Raw genomic sequence first — 13,910 nt, 5'->3', positions numbered from 1 at the left:
AATATTCCTTATTTTTCTAATTTTACTTACTGATGGCAAGGGCGGTGGTGGGGAGTGGTGACTTTAGATGTGTGTTCTTGCATGTCCACAGATTGTGAAGAGAATAGAGATAGTAGACTCAGCTTCTTAGTTTTTTTGGCTAATCTATATCCAAGTTTATAATTCCTTTGTTGTGGTTTTAGCCCCAGCTGGCAACTAAGCCCCATGCAGCCGCTTGCTTACTTCCCCCACTGGCGGGATGGGGGAGAGAATCAGAAGGGTAAAAGTGAGAGAACTTGTGGGTTGAGATAAGAACAGTTTAATAATTAAACTAAAACAACAACAATATAATGAAAAGGAAAATAACGAGAGAGGCAAAACCCAGGGAGAGGGGGAATAAACAACCAAAACAAACCCCAAATGATGCAATGGCTTACCACCCACTGACCAACACCACCAGTTCCTGAGCTGCAATCACTGCTACCCCCAACCAACTCCCCCAGTTAATATACTGGTAATGATGTCATATGATATAGAATATCCCATTGGCCAATTTGGATCAGCTGACTTGGCTGTGACCCCTCCTCTCCTGGCTTCTAGTGCCCCCGGCAGAGCATGGGAAGCTGGAGAGGTTCCTGACTAGTATAGACACTATTTAGGGACACTGAGCCGCTACTTAACAACAACTAAAACATCAATGTGCCATCAGCACTGTACCAGCTACAATGAAGAAAATTAACTTTATCCCAGCCCAAACAGCACACCTTTATATGCCTGGGTTATGTGTTGATGCTTGGGTGGTTTGGAAATGATCTGAGATGGTATACAGGTGTGTTTGTGCTAAGTAATCAGTCTGAAACAAAACAACAATTGTGAGAAACTCACCTTCACTCAGATGTAATTCAGTAGATAATTCAGGTGCTGTTCTTAATCCAAATAATATTTATTTCTCCATTCCACAGTAATTGGTAAATTCTAATTTTAAAGGTGTATATTTTAGAATAAAGAATAGTTGACCTGCTTGTTTGTTCTTATTGAAGTGTCTGGAATTCAAATCGCATGGAGCAGATTAGTGTCTCCCACTTAAAAGAAGGTACTGAAGGAGAGGTACACCAGCAGTGCTGGATGGAGGAGGAGGTGGAGTTGCTGCAGAGATGGGATAAACAGTATGAGGGAAGTAAGACCATCAATAAGTAGGATGTGGAACATAGTCCGTCAAAAACAGCAAAGCGGATAAGTGGTAAGAGAAGAGGATTCCATAAAAGTCCAGAGAAAAGAAGGGAAAAGATCAAGAATTGAGAAAACATCTAGAAAAAGAGGGAGAACATCCTGTAGACACTGGATTGCATGTCGAGGGAGGACTGAGGTCCCATTATAGGAGGGTGATTTCTGATTGGTTGACATCTGAAAAACTGCCCATCCTTTGGGGAAGTTTGCAAAAGGTGAATGAAGGGAAGGAAGATCCATCAGTATTGATCGCTGAGGTGTTGGAAGACTACTGTTCTTGCCTGTTTACGAAGTCCACTCTGTTGAAGGTGAGCCAGATATAGAAACACCAATTGGCCCGTAGGGCTGCTCCTTCTGAACTACCAAAGGAGTGGATGAAGAAGAGGGCCAAGAAGTGGGGGTAATTCCTACGATTCTAGCATATGCTTTACCTGGGTAGAGGGAAACTTGCCAGTATCATCCTGGATGATGTAAAATCCCTGAGGTATGGTAACCCACTAGATAGAAGTTTTCAAGTCGAGGTGGGAATTGACAACTCAGCTTTCGGAGCCATGGTTATGGCAAAAGAAATCTCGAAAAAACATCAGAGAGGTGAGTAAGAATGTGGATCAGGACCAGATAGGTTTGGTTTGAGGGATCTCATTAAGGTTGAGCCTCACTGTACCCAGTTAATGGAAATTTTCAATCTATGGCTGGTGTTGGGAATTATACTGGATGTGGTAAGAGAATGTCAGACTGTGCTAATATCAAAATCTGCCTTGCCAGAAGGATATCAATAATTGGTGGCCAATTACCATCAGTTCAACTGTCTTAAGGTTGTTTTCAAAGATCTTAACGGCAAGGTTGACTAAGGCATCCACCACTAATACCAGACAAAGGGGGTTTATAAGATCAGCAAGATGTTTGGAAATTCTAAAACTACTACAGCACTTGATTTGTAGTGCTAAAAGGGAACATTGACCCTGGAGGTTAATGTTTGTTGATCTAGCAAACACCTTCCACACCATGAGCCATTATCACATTGTTTTGGCCGTTAAACAGAAGGGCATGGACAGTCATATTATTGCCCTGGTTACTAACTTACATTATAACATTACCACCCATATTGATTTGAAGAATGAACAGTCAGATCTTATTGGGATTCGGATTGGTGTAAAACAAGGTGATCCATTTTCCCTGATATTATTCAACTTATCTGTGGACCCTCTGCTGTGTAAGGTGGAAGAAGGAAGTGGGTTCTAATACTGCTCGAAGAGTATAACAACTATGGCTTTCATGGATGACTTTGTTTTGTTAAGTGGTTCATGGGAAGGCATGCAGAAAAAAATACTGGAATATTGGAAGTCTTTTGTGATATTACTGGCCTGAAGACCCAGGGAGAAAAGTGCCACAGCTTTTCCTTTCAGCCAACAAAAGATTCATACACCATTAGTGACTGTCCAGCATGGATGATTAATGGCACTCCCCTCAATAATGATTGAACCAGAAGGTTCTGAGAAATACCTGGGCCTAAGGGAAGACCCATGGAGAGGAATATCAAAACCAGAACTCCTGGAGAAAGTAAAGGACTTGCTACAATGGATCGGGAATGCTTCTTTAAAGCTATTCCAGGAGGTAGACATCTTGAAAGGATATGCTATCTCTAGACTAATCTACTTGGCAAACCAGGCCGATGTGAAAACTACATACCTAGAAATCCTTGACTTGGCAGTCTGAGTGGCCATCAAGGAATGGTTACATCTTCCATCAGGTACATGTGATGCCATCCTATAATCTAGCACTCGGGATGGAGGCTTGGTATCACCAGACTGTCAGGTTTAATTCCCAGTGTACAGATCAGACTGCACAGAATTGCCAGTCTTCAGGCAAGATAGTATGAGCGGTGGCTCAAGAAGAAGGACTTGAGAGAGAGTTTGAAAAACTATGAATTTCAGCAGGAGGGGATAAAAGAGAAGTTCCATCTATCTGGGACCCAGGAACAGTCATGGTGATATCTGAATTGCTGGGTGGTGAGGAACTGGTCTCAAAGTTGGAGATACCAGCTCCAAAAGTCATCTTTCTGAGGCCCTGTAACTGGAGAAAACAGGAATTTGAAAACTGGACCAGGTTAGCATCCCAGGACTCTGGTATTTTCAACTTCAAGAAGGATAAGGTCAGCAACAACTCATATGAGTTTTATTCGGGCATTCCCCACAGAAAGCTTAACACCGCACTACAACTAAGAGCCAAAATCTACCAACAAAGGAATTCTTAGCAAGGGGTAGACGGGACAGTCAAACTAAATCTTGTCGATGCTGTCAAGCAGAGTTTGAGTCTTGTGCCCACAGCATTGGATACTGCCTAGAAGTACAGGATGCTAGGATTAAAAGACACAATCACTTATGTGAAATGTTAGTTGAAGAGGCAAAAAAGGAGGGCTGGGTAGTATTCTGAGAGCTCCTGCTGAAGGATGAGCAGAATGAACTATACAAACTGAAAGAAGACCAAGCACTTTTCATTGACATCACAGATATGAAGGTAAATCAACACCTTTGGATGCAGTGACAGAAAAGGTTAGGAAATATCAACACCTAAAACAGTAGGAACTGACCAATGCTAATATAATTAAATTTATAGGATTTCTTCTAGGTGTATGTGGAAAATGGTATCAGGGCAATTATGAATTACTAAAAGTACTTGGGCTTTCTAGTTCCCATCAGGAAAAGCTAGCTCATCAATTGTCAAATCGAGCTTTATTTTCTTCAGTAGACATGATACATATGTTAGCAAAACAAAAATATTGTAAAATCTTAATGTTTGATTGAAGTTTGTTATGATGATTTGTAAATAAACTGACCCTTCCTTTCCATCTATCTAAGATGAGAGATGGAGCTCCTGGAGCTATTGAGGACAACGAAAGCTTGTGGAGTGAAGGCGAGAACAAGTAGGCACTAACTTGGCCTCAGGGTCATGACACATCACCATTCTTGCCAAAAATGACAATTAACACTGGACTTTATCCAGGTGGGCAGGCCACCCATACTTAACCCAGAAAAGAACCGTGTATATAATCATATATGTTCGATAAATAGCAACATCCCTCTGGAGGAGGAGAGTGGCTGTTTCAAGCTTCAATTTGAGTATTCTGATGTGAGATGATTATGTTATTCAATTGGAACCACTTGCTACTAGCAGCATACCTAACACTAGTAACCTGAATGCAGGTGTGTTCCTAATGAAAAAGAGGAAAGCTGCATGGTTAAAAAGTATAGCAGTAAAAGCTGATCTTTCTCCACTCTTCCAGATAAAGATGAGTATACATGTTTGCTAGTATCTCACTACAAGAGCTTAGCAGTCTCGCACCAGATATAGTGCTAAAGAGGACAACTGGTATAGATCTCTTGGCTTTCTGGAGATATCCTCAAAAAAAAAAGCACACAGACTTTTCCTCTGAAAAGCCTTGAAATGTTGCCATTAAAAGAAGACTTCAAATATTGTGGCCTTTGGTTGTCTATCCACTGACTAAAAGTGCCTGAATTTCATTCTTGCATGTGTCCTGGTTTCAGCTGGGGTAGAGTTAAATTTCTTCGTTGTAGATAGCATGGGGCTGTGTTTTGGATTTTTGCTGGAAACAGTGGTGATAATGTGGAGACGTTTTAGTTGTTGCTAAGTAGCGCTTACACTGGTCAAGGACTTTTTCAGCTCTCTTATTGTCTGCTGGGTGCACAAGAAGCTGGGAGGGGACACAGCCAGGACAGCTGACCCCAACTGACCAAAGGGATATCACATACCATATGGCGTCATGCTCAGTATATAAAGCTGGGGGAAGAAGAAGGAAGGGGGGACATTGGGAGTGATGGCATTTGTCTTCCCAAGTAACCATTACACGTGATGGAGCCCGGCTTTCCTGGGGATGGCTGAACACCTGCCTGCCCATGGGAAGCAGTGAATGAATTCCTTGTTTTGCTTTGCTTCCATGCGCAGCTTTTGCTTTACCTGTTAAACTGTCTTTATCTCAAACCATGAGTTACCTCACTTTTACTCTTCTGATTCTCTCCCCAGTCTCACCAGGGGGGAGTGAGTGAGCGGCTGCGTGGTGCCTGGTTGCTGACTGGGGCTAAACCACGACAGTCCGTTTTGGTGCCCAATGTGGCGACCAAAAGGTTTGAGATAATGACAGATTTGATTGGAGTGTGCTAGATGGAATTTATAGATAGTGGTTATTGCTATTTAGCTATTAATTGGCAGGCTTCTGTGCTTGCTATGGGGCTTGCCAGACTTACCGTATGGCTTAAAATCTAGTGCTCATTAGTGACACTTTTCGCTTTCACTGCTTGCTGTACTGCTTATCACCTTACCCTGCCGGGCTTGGGAACATTCTGATAACAGCCATGGCGATGTGCCTGGCCTGGCAGATGGCCAGGGCCCAGCTGTTGTTTCTGTGCTGCTGCACTGGACAGGCTGGAACTCCAGTGTGAACTCTAGTCAAAGGGACTGTGACCTGTGGATGAGTCCATGAGGGAGCAGGACACCCCAAAGCATCTGTGTCTGTGTATAAGCCCGTGCCAGAGCAGGTATATCTCGAAGCATCTGTGGCCTTGGTTATGTCTGTGCCACAGCAGGTATACCTCTGAGACAACTGTAGCCCAACGATATATCCATCTTGGAGAAGGTACACCTCGAAGTGTCTGTGGCTGTATATAAGTCCGTGCTGCAGCAGGTACAGCTTGAAGCATCAGTGGCTGTGCATGAGGTCATGCCAGAGCACCTCAAAGTACATGGCCGTGGATAAGCCCACAACGGAGCAGGCTTACTTCTGGCGGGACTGCAGCCATTGGCAAAGCCATGTTGGAGCAGGCTTTGGAGGGACTACAGCCATAGGCAAGGCGGTGTTGGAGCAGGTTTACTTCTGGAGGGACTGCAGCTGTGGGTAAGGCCATGCTGGAGCAGGTATAGCTCTGAAAGCATTGAGGCCCATGCAGAAGGCCACGCTGGAACAGGCGCACCTCAAAGCGACTGTGGCTCTGGATAAGTCTATGCTGCAGCAGGTGTGCCCCTGGAGAGACTGTGGCTCCTGGGTAAGGCTCCACTTGGAGCAGGTACCACCCTGAAGGACTACAGTCTGTGGATAAGTCCAAACCAGAGCTAAACCTGATGGTCTGATCCAAATGGACCAGGGACGGAGATTGTAATGGAAATACCTTTAAATTGTTCTAACCCGGGATTTGAGTGATATATTATGGAAATTACTATAGCAGAAACCCCTTGTTGCTAGCCAGGCTGGGAGCAAGGGGAGGAGTTCATTGCAATGTTAAAACCTATAATCTGGCCCAAAGGGCCCAGGGGTGGAGATTGTAATGGATATACCTTTAAACTGTTGTAACCTATGATTTGAGTTGCATGTTATAGGAATTACCACAGCAGGAACCACCCGAACCAATGGAGGACAAGCCTTTCAATAAGCAGTGCAAGTGCAGCAGTGACCTGACCTGAGCTGGCTTTGGTGCCCAGTAACTCCACGCAACACATCACCTCTCCTGTCCTGTGTGACCACAAGAACAGATGGAGACCAAAGCCCTGGACTAAATGATACCTGTGTATTTTATCAAAGGATGGGAAAGGGGGTGGTAGTTAATGAGGTTGTATTGGATAGTGTGGAACCTGAGCATGATGTAAATGGTATGGAATAAGGGGTGGATACTGTCCTGGTTTCAGCTGAGGTAGAGTTAAATTTCTTTGTTGTAGCTAGCATGGGGCTGTGTTTTGGATTTGTGCTGAAAACAGTGTTGATAATGCAGAGGTGTTTCAGTTGTTGCTAAGTAGCGCTTACACTGGTCAAGGACTTTTTCAGCTCCCCAGGCTCTGCTGGGTACGCAAGAAGCTGGGAGGGGACACAGCCAGGACAGCTGACCCAAACTGACCGATGGGATATTCCATACCATATGGCGTCATGCTCAGTATATAAAGTTGATGGAAGAAGGAAGGGGGAGGACTTTTGTAGTAATGGCATTTGCCTTCCCAAGAAACCATTACGCGTTGTGGAGCCCTGCTTTCCTGGAGGTGGCTGAGCACCTGCCTGCCCATGGGAAGGAGTGAATGAATTCCTTGTTTTGCTTTGCTTCCGCGCGCAGCTTTTGCTTTACCTGTTAAACTGTTTTTATCTCAAACCATGAGTTACCTCACTTTTACTCTTCTGATTCTCTCCCCAGTCTCACCAGGGGGGAGTGAGTGAGCGGCTGCGTGGTGCCTGGTTGCTGGCTGGGGCTAAACCACGACAGCGTGTTAGGAGACCCTTTGCCTTCTGCAGTTATAATAGCAGAAATAGGTCAAGGAGCGGGTGTTCTGACTGGTGACTTTAATGGTGCCCTGGACAAATTACAGTCCAAATCTATAAGATCCTGTTGACAAATGTAATGACTTGAAAACACTTCATAGCAGGAAATGCTCAGTTCATAACTTGGCAAAGCAAATCCCCAACAAGCATTTTTTTGTCTCTAGTTGTTGTCAACAAATGGGTTTTCTTCAATCTTTCTAAATTTCCTCAGTCTGAAAAGTGTATAGATTTTGTTACTTTTGTTTGTGATTGGTCCTTTTGATAAAACTAATTTAGGAACTGTTCTCAGGAAAGTTGAAGCTATATAAATCATTTTTTAATGTTATTTTTCACATGATAAATTTGGTGTTCAGCTAGTACTGAAATTAATTTTTAAGAAAGTAAAAGCCTTTTGTTAATTCACAACTTCTGGTTCACTCAACATTTTAAACAATGGCATGATTTTTGATAATGGTCAGTCAAGTGTGTTTCATTCCAATTTTGAAATACAAAATGATGCAATTGATTGTCAAGGCAATTATGAGGGAATTAATTTAGCTAGAGGTAATTATAGCATGAGATTGGCTATCCAGGCCGTTAACTATATGAACTTTTGGGAAAATTATACATTTTTTTCTGAATGTTAAAATGAATTTTCTTTACTTTGTGTATGCCCTTTCTATGATGTAGATTGTTGTTCATTAATCTTCATGCAAAGAATCAGTTACTTTGTATCACGTTTGAATACTATTTCTTTCCAGAATACCTGTTTCATTCCTTTCAGTCTGACATTAAGATGTTTCCAACTGTTCATTTGCATAGATTACTTGTTAGTTGCAACCAAAGAAAAAAGATTAAGTTATGGCACAGAAACACATGTGATGGCAAAAGCTTGTAAAAACTAAATAAAACCAGTTTTTTTGTTTTAATTCCGACCTTTAAGCAGCATAAGTGGGGTGTGTTGTAGCAGTAGTGATACATAGCTTTGAAGTTATGTGTTGATAACTTCAACCTCCTAGTTTTAGGTAATGTCTAGAATGAAATAGTAAATGTTATTCTTGCAAAGAATCTGCTTTGGTTTTAGCATGTGTTCTACCCCCACACTCTGAAGCTCTATGAAATAAGTTAGATGTATCCATCTGTTTTGTTGAAAATAAAAACTTTAGTGAACTAAAAAACTGGTTATATTTATGATTGAATAAATCTCTGGAAATAAGCTATGTTGTCATATGAAATTAGAACAGCCAAACTATTTATGTATTTTCAAATTCCATGATTTTTTTTGTTTTTAAATGTTTATTATTCATTCTAAAGATAAGTTTTGTTCAGCTGGAATCAGACACGGGGATGTGATGTGGCTGAGCAGCCTGGATAGCGTCCCCTAAAGGTTAGGAAGTACTTGTCAAACCTACCTAGTCAGAAAAGCATGCACTATGGTTAATCAAGCAGTCTATTACCTTGAGCTGCTCTACATCTGCCTTCTTAGAATTTTGGACTCTTGCTGAAACAAGATGTGATTTGGGAAATGTTCCATATGAAAGACAAACTGTCTGTGCTTTATATTCTGGCTTCATTAATTGAAGTTGGGTAGGACATCTGATTTATATATAACTTTGTTCCAGGCATGGTGAAAGAACCTTTTCCTGTTTTTTCTTCTTTGAAAGCTTTCTGGTGTCAGAGGCACTCTATGATAAATGATGTCCATCATACAGTTCCATGAAACTCTGACCACACAGGTTAGTGATGTGTGCCACCACTTGTAAAAGACCTTCTCTGGGCAGATTTATCTTGTGTTAGCTGCTAGATTTCTTGGTGGCAAAAAGCTGTGAACTGTTACGTGGCGTTCTCGCCTGAGGTTTCGAACAAGACTTTGCCATGAAGTAGTAGCTGGCTTAAAAAGACCATATAGTATAAAACAAGAGTTGTGTTTGTCTAGAGGTGTGGAAAGTACTGACACCAGATATTAAAAACAAAACATATGAAGGTCGGGCAAATCAGTTTATTGTAAAAAGTTATAATTCCTTTTTTGAGCAGAGGAACATTATTCACTTCAAAATATCTGTAAGGTTTTTTTTAACTTAGTAAATTATTATTTAAGAGTTTTAAATGCTACATGGTCATGCTGTAATGCTATCTGAAGTAGGAAATGGAAGTCTGGTAGCATTGCTAAAAAAGGAGTTTGATATGGGGAGATCACTGAGATGTCATGCTTGATTAAGTGAATGCATTAAATTGAGATTAATACATTCCTGCTGATGAGTTAACAAAATGTTTGGGTTTTGGTTTGTTTGTTTGTGTTTTTAGTGTGTGTTTGGGTTTTTTTGGTGTGTTGTGTGTTTTTTTTTTTTCTTGGGATGTGCGTGTGGGAAATCTGGCAGAAATCAACAATTGATTTTTATTAATCACTGTTGTCCTTAAACCAGCCTTCAGAAAGAATTTTATTGCTCTGTTACTGCTATTCCTATGTAATGTTATATTCAGACTGTATTGTGTTGACTCCCGTGTCAAATAATGCTGATAATATCTATGAAAACTTAACAAAACTACCATTAAGCATTACATACCTTTTGCTTGAAATTCAAATTCATGAGCAATATATGGGTCTGACTGATTTTGAAATAGATGTCATCTATCTAGCAGAAAAGGTGATGTGAACTTCATCTTTCCCTCACCATACAGGAATGTAGAAAATTTTACACATGCAAATCTACCAATTCACAGAAAGCATAAAGAAAATGCTTTATATATATACACACACATATGTAAAATCCTTCCTGGGAATTGCCTGTCTTTTGGTGAAGCTGATATTATCTGAGGCAATAGTGGGTTGGGAACAATCCAGCAAATTCTCTTTTAAATTGACATTTTCCAGTTTGGCACAACTGACCCAGAAGGCCCGTTAGGTAAGCCACATACCAGACAGGTTTTCTGACAATCTGGCCATCTTTCTCCCTTGCAGCCAGTGTACCAGACTGGTTTGGGCTTCTAGGGCCTTTGCTGACTAGTCTTTCTGTGAACCAGGATATACCATGTGATAAATATTTAGGTTTACTTGGAATTAAGAATTTTGAAATACCAAAATTCTTGGCAAAATAGGATTTTGATATATGTCCTGTTCTAATTTCAGTTGTTTCCTAAATAATTAAAATTCTTAAATTACACATAGTGTGGATATATTATGCACTTTTACTATCTATTATCTTGCTTGTATCAATGATTACAGCAGTTTTTTTAAGAAAAAACAAGTATCTACCTCTGTTAGCTAATGTGCTGCAGGAGGCAAAATTCTTGGTAGAAAGGTAACTTGATATTTTACACAGGTAGCTTGTGGTAAGGATTACACAGGACAAAAATGCTTTCTTGATATATATAAAGCAAGCTGTAGACCATCTGCTTTCATTGGAATGTTGTCCTTTGCTAACTAGCATGTATAAACTAACATTAGATTTTTCCCTTTGTAAAAAGAGCTGAAAAGCTTCCACAAGTTTAATTTAATAAAATTGTAGAAGCTTATTTCCAGGTCATTATGAAACATAGTGATTTTTTTTCTTTTTAATTGTTTGGACACTTACCAAGGAAGCTGGGCACCAGAGCTGACAAGCTAAGGAATATTTCTTCTCCCTTAAAGAACCTACACATCAAAACTGAACAAGCCATGGCAAATAGAAGGCCATAAATGAAAACAAGAGGAGAGGGGTAGGTGTCATGTGGTTATTTAGTAAGGCATGCCCAAATCTGAGTTGGTTTTGGTTTACTTCTTTTTGTAGTTTGAGGCTTTTGAGGGCTTAGAGAGCATGAACTTTATATGAACTGTTATTTTCTTTGGTGCCCGATGGCTGAGCTGTGAGGATCTCAAGCTGCATGTAATTGAAAAGACAACATATATTTGTGTGTCAGGAAACATCACTTACATCTTTTTATGCTGCATTTACATCTAAAAGAAACTTATCAACAGACATTCCCTCAGGTCTAGAATAGCCATTATGAATGGGCTCTTTTAAACAAGTGAACAAATACAAATTTCTGACCTTTTTAAAAATTATTTTCTGTTGTGGAAAACAATTCTGGTAAAGTCAATGTAAAACTAAAACATCAAGCAAGGGTTCTTATTATGGTTAGCAGAGTATGTTTTCAGTAATAACCTGTCCCTGAATTTGTGCTCAGTGTTTGAGGTGAGGGGCCGGCAATAGAGATGATGACTCTCCTTTGCTTTAATTATGCTTTAATTACCATAACTGCATGAATAGGGGGAAGAATAGCAACATGCTTACCTTCCCAAGTATATGGACTCTGATGTCCTGCAAAACATTTTCCTAATAGATAGTGCATAATAGGACTCTGAAAGTCTTTTACAAAACTACAGAGCTGTACTTCTAAGGTCCAAAGTGTAAATGCATATCTTATGTCTCCGTGTTTCCTCAGCAGTCAACCTTTAGTTCTTTGTGGGTTTTAAAATTAAGAGGATGTGAAGTAGAACCCTTCAGGAGTTTTCACAAGCGTCTTAAGACAACACAGACCTAAAAGGTCAGAAAGTTGCAGGATTAACAGGTTGTTAAAGGATTTAACTTTTCTTTTTTTTTTGCCAAGGCTGACAAATTTGGAATACCAAAAATTTCTCAGAAAATGTCTGTCTTAAATTTTTTAATGTCAGTAGATAAATGATTTCAAGTCTGTTTTCTTACTGACAATTCCTTAATAACATACTTAAAAAAAACCCAAACCACAACACACACACACACAAAAAAACCCAAACCCCACACAACAACAAAAAAACCCCACCCAGAAATACAACCCCAAAAAACTTCCTCAGCAACAGAACAACCAGAAGACTGAATGCTGTTTTTCTGGGAGAGATACAGTTCAATTTCTCACCAGGAAAAAGTTGCATTTACCTTAATCTAGTTTGCTGATTTTTCTAAGCATGTTTTGCTGACACTACCTGGAGCGTAAGACAGGGTCTTAACCATGCTAGGGTTGATTGTGATATGCAAAAGGAAGTGTGCAACTAAATGCTTTGTCCTTTCTTCCAGCAAATGGTAAGAGATGATACTTTGTAAAATAGTATCATATTGGTGGTTCCTTTTTTTCTGGTTACTCCTTAAAAAATGGTAGTCCAGCAAATGATTCAGGAAAATAACTTGAATGACAGAGGTGTTACAACCTTTTAGATGGAAAATCCTCTAACAATTACCTTATGATGCTTAACTGCCTTTTGAGGCAGCACCCACTGTCCTGGTACCTTGATGATACTCATAGTAAGCCATATGGAGCTCATTAACAAGAATTAGAAATATTGTGAAGAGACAACATTGAAGAAATACCTGACAGTAAGCAACCTGTATGCAGTAGATGACACTATGAAGTATTACCTCTCTTCCATGCATGACACTTTCATTTCTGGATTGAGCAATAACCAAAAGGAAGTGACTATAAAGAGCATATCTGACAGAAGCTTTCAGGATTACATCAGTAGTCTCACCTGATGATGACTTTTTCTGAAAGATTGTATATATATATAAATATATATATATATTTATATATAGACTTATCTAATCTATAGATAGTGTGTGGATATATATATACACACACACACTAACTTTTCAAATCTGGCTCATTCACATAGCCCAATACTGTTACATCAGCAAAAAAAGGTCTGATAGTATCAATGCAGATGTTACTTTATAGTTAATTTGATTTGCCTGTTCTTAATTTAAAGTATTGACTGAGACTTGAAACATCATTACTAAGAGTATGCTACTAAATGTATTACTAATAATAATTTACAGGCCATCTGACACTTGATATTCTTCTTCATACGTAAACGTAAGCTTGCTTAGCTTGGAGTATTCTTCTGAGGCTATTCTGCAAATTACTTTGTGTGTGTGTAAAAAATCAAAGCACTAAAACTTCAATTCTTCTATCTTCCCAGTTTTTGCGTGTGCAGAATTATTTAATAAATCCCCATAATAGTACAAAGGCAAGTTAATACTTCATGGCTTGTTTTGCTAAACTATTGTACATGCAATACAGAATTTGTTCAACCTTTCCAAACACTGAGAGGTCCCACAGTTGAATAGTGGGGGATATTTTTTTTAACCCTTGTGGAAAACAGTGGTTTAGAAGTAGCTTCATCAGCTGCATCCATTTCATGCACAACTGCAGGAGCTTGTTGTCAGCAGGAAACAGAACCAGGTATTACCAGTTCTTAGTTTCCTTACCTCATTTCCTTACTGCAGCAAGGCAGATCTCGGGGTGTTACTGAGGTCTATAGGAAAGCGACAAAGAAATTGGCACACCAGAGTTACCATACAGCAAAAATACTAAGAAAAATAGAACTCTGCAGGTAGGCAGTAGCTAACACTGCAAACCTCTTTAGCTGTGTGAATAACCATCTGCCTTATAAGTAATTTCT

This window comes from Phalacrocorax aristotelis, chromosome 2, assembly GCF_949628215.1.
Source record: "Phalacrocorax aristotelis chromosome 2, bGulAri2.1, whole genome shotgun sequence".
NCBI lineage: Eukaryota > Metazoa > Chordata > Aves > Suliformes > Phalacrocoracidae > Phalacrocorax > Phalacrocorax aristotelis.
Note: the sequence above shows the minus strand (reverse complement) of the source record.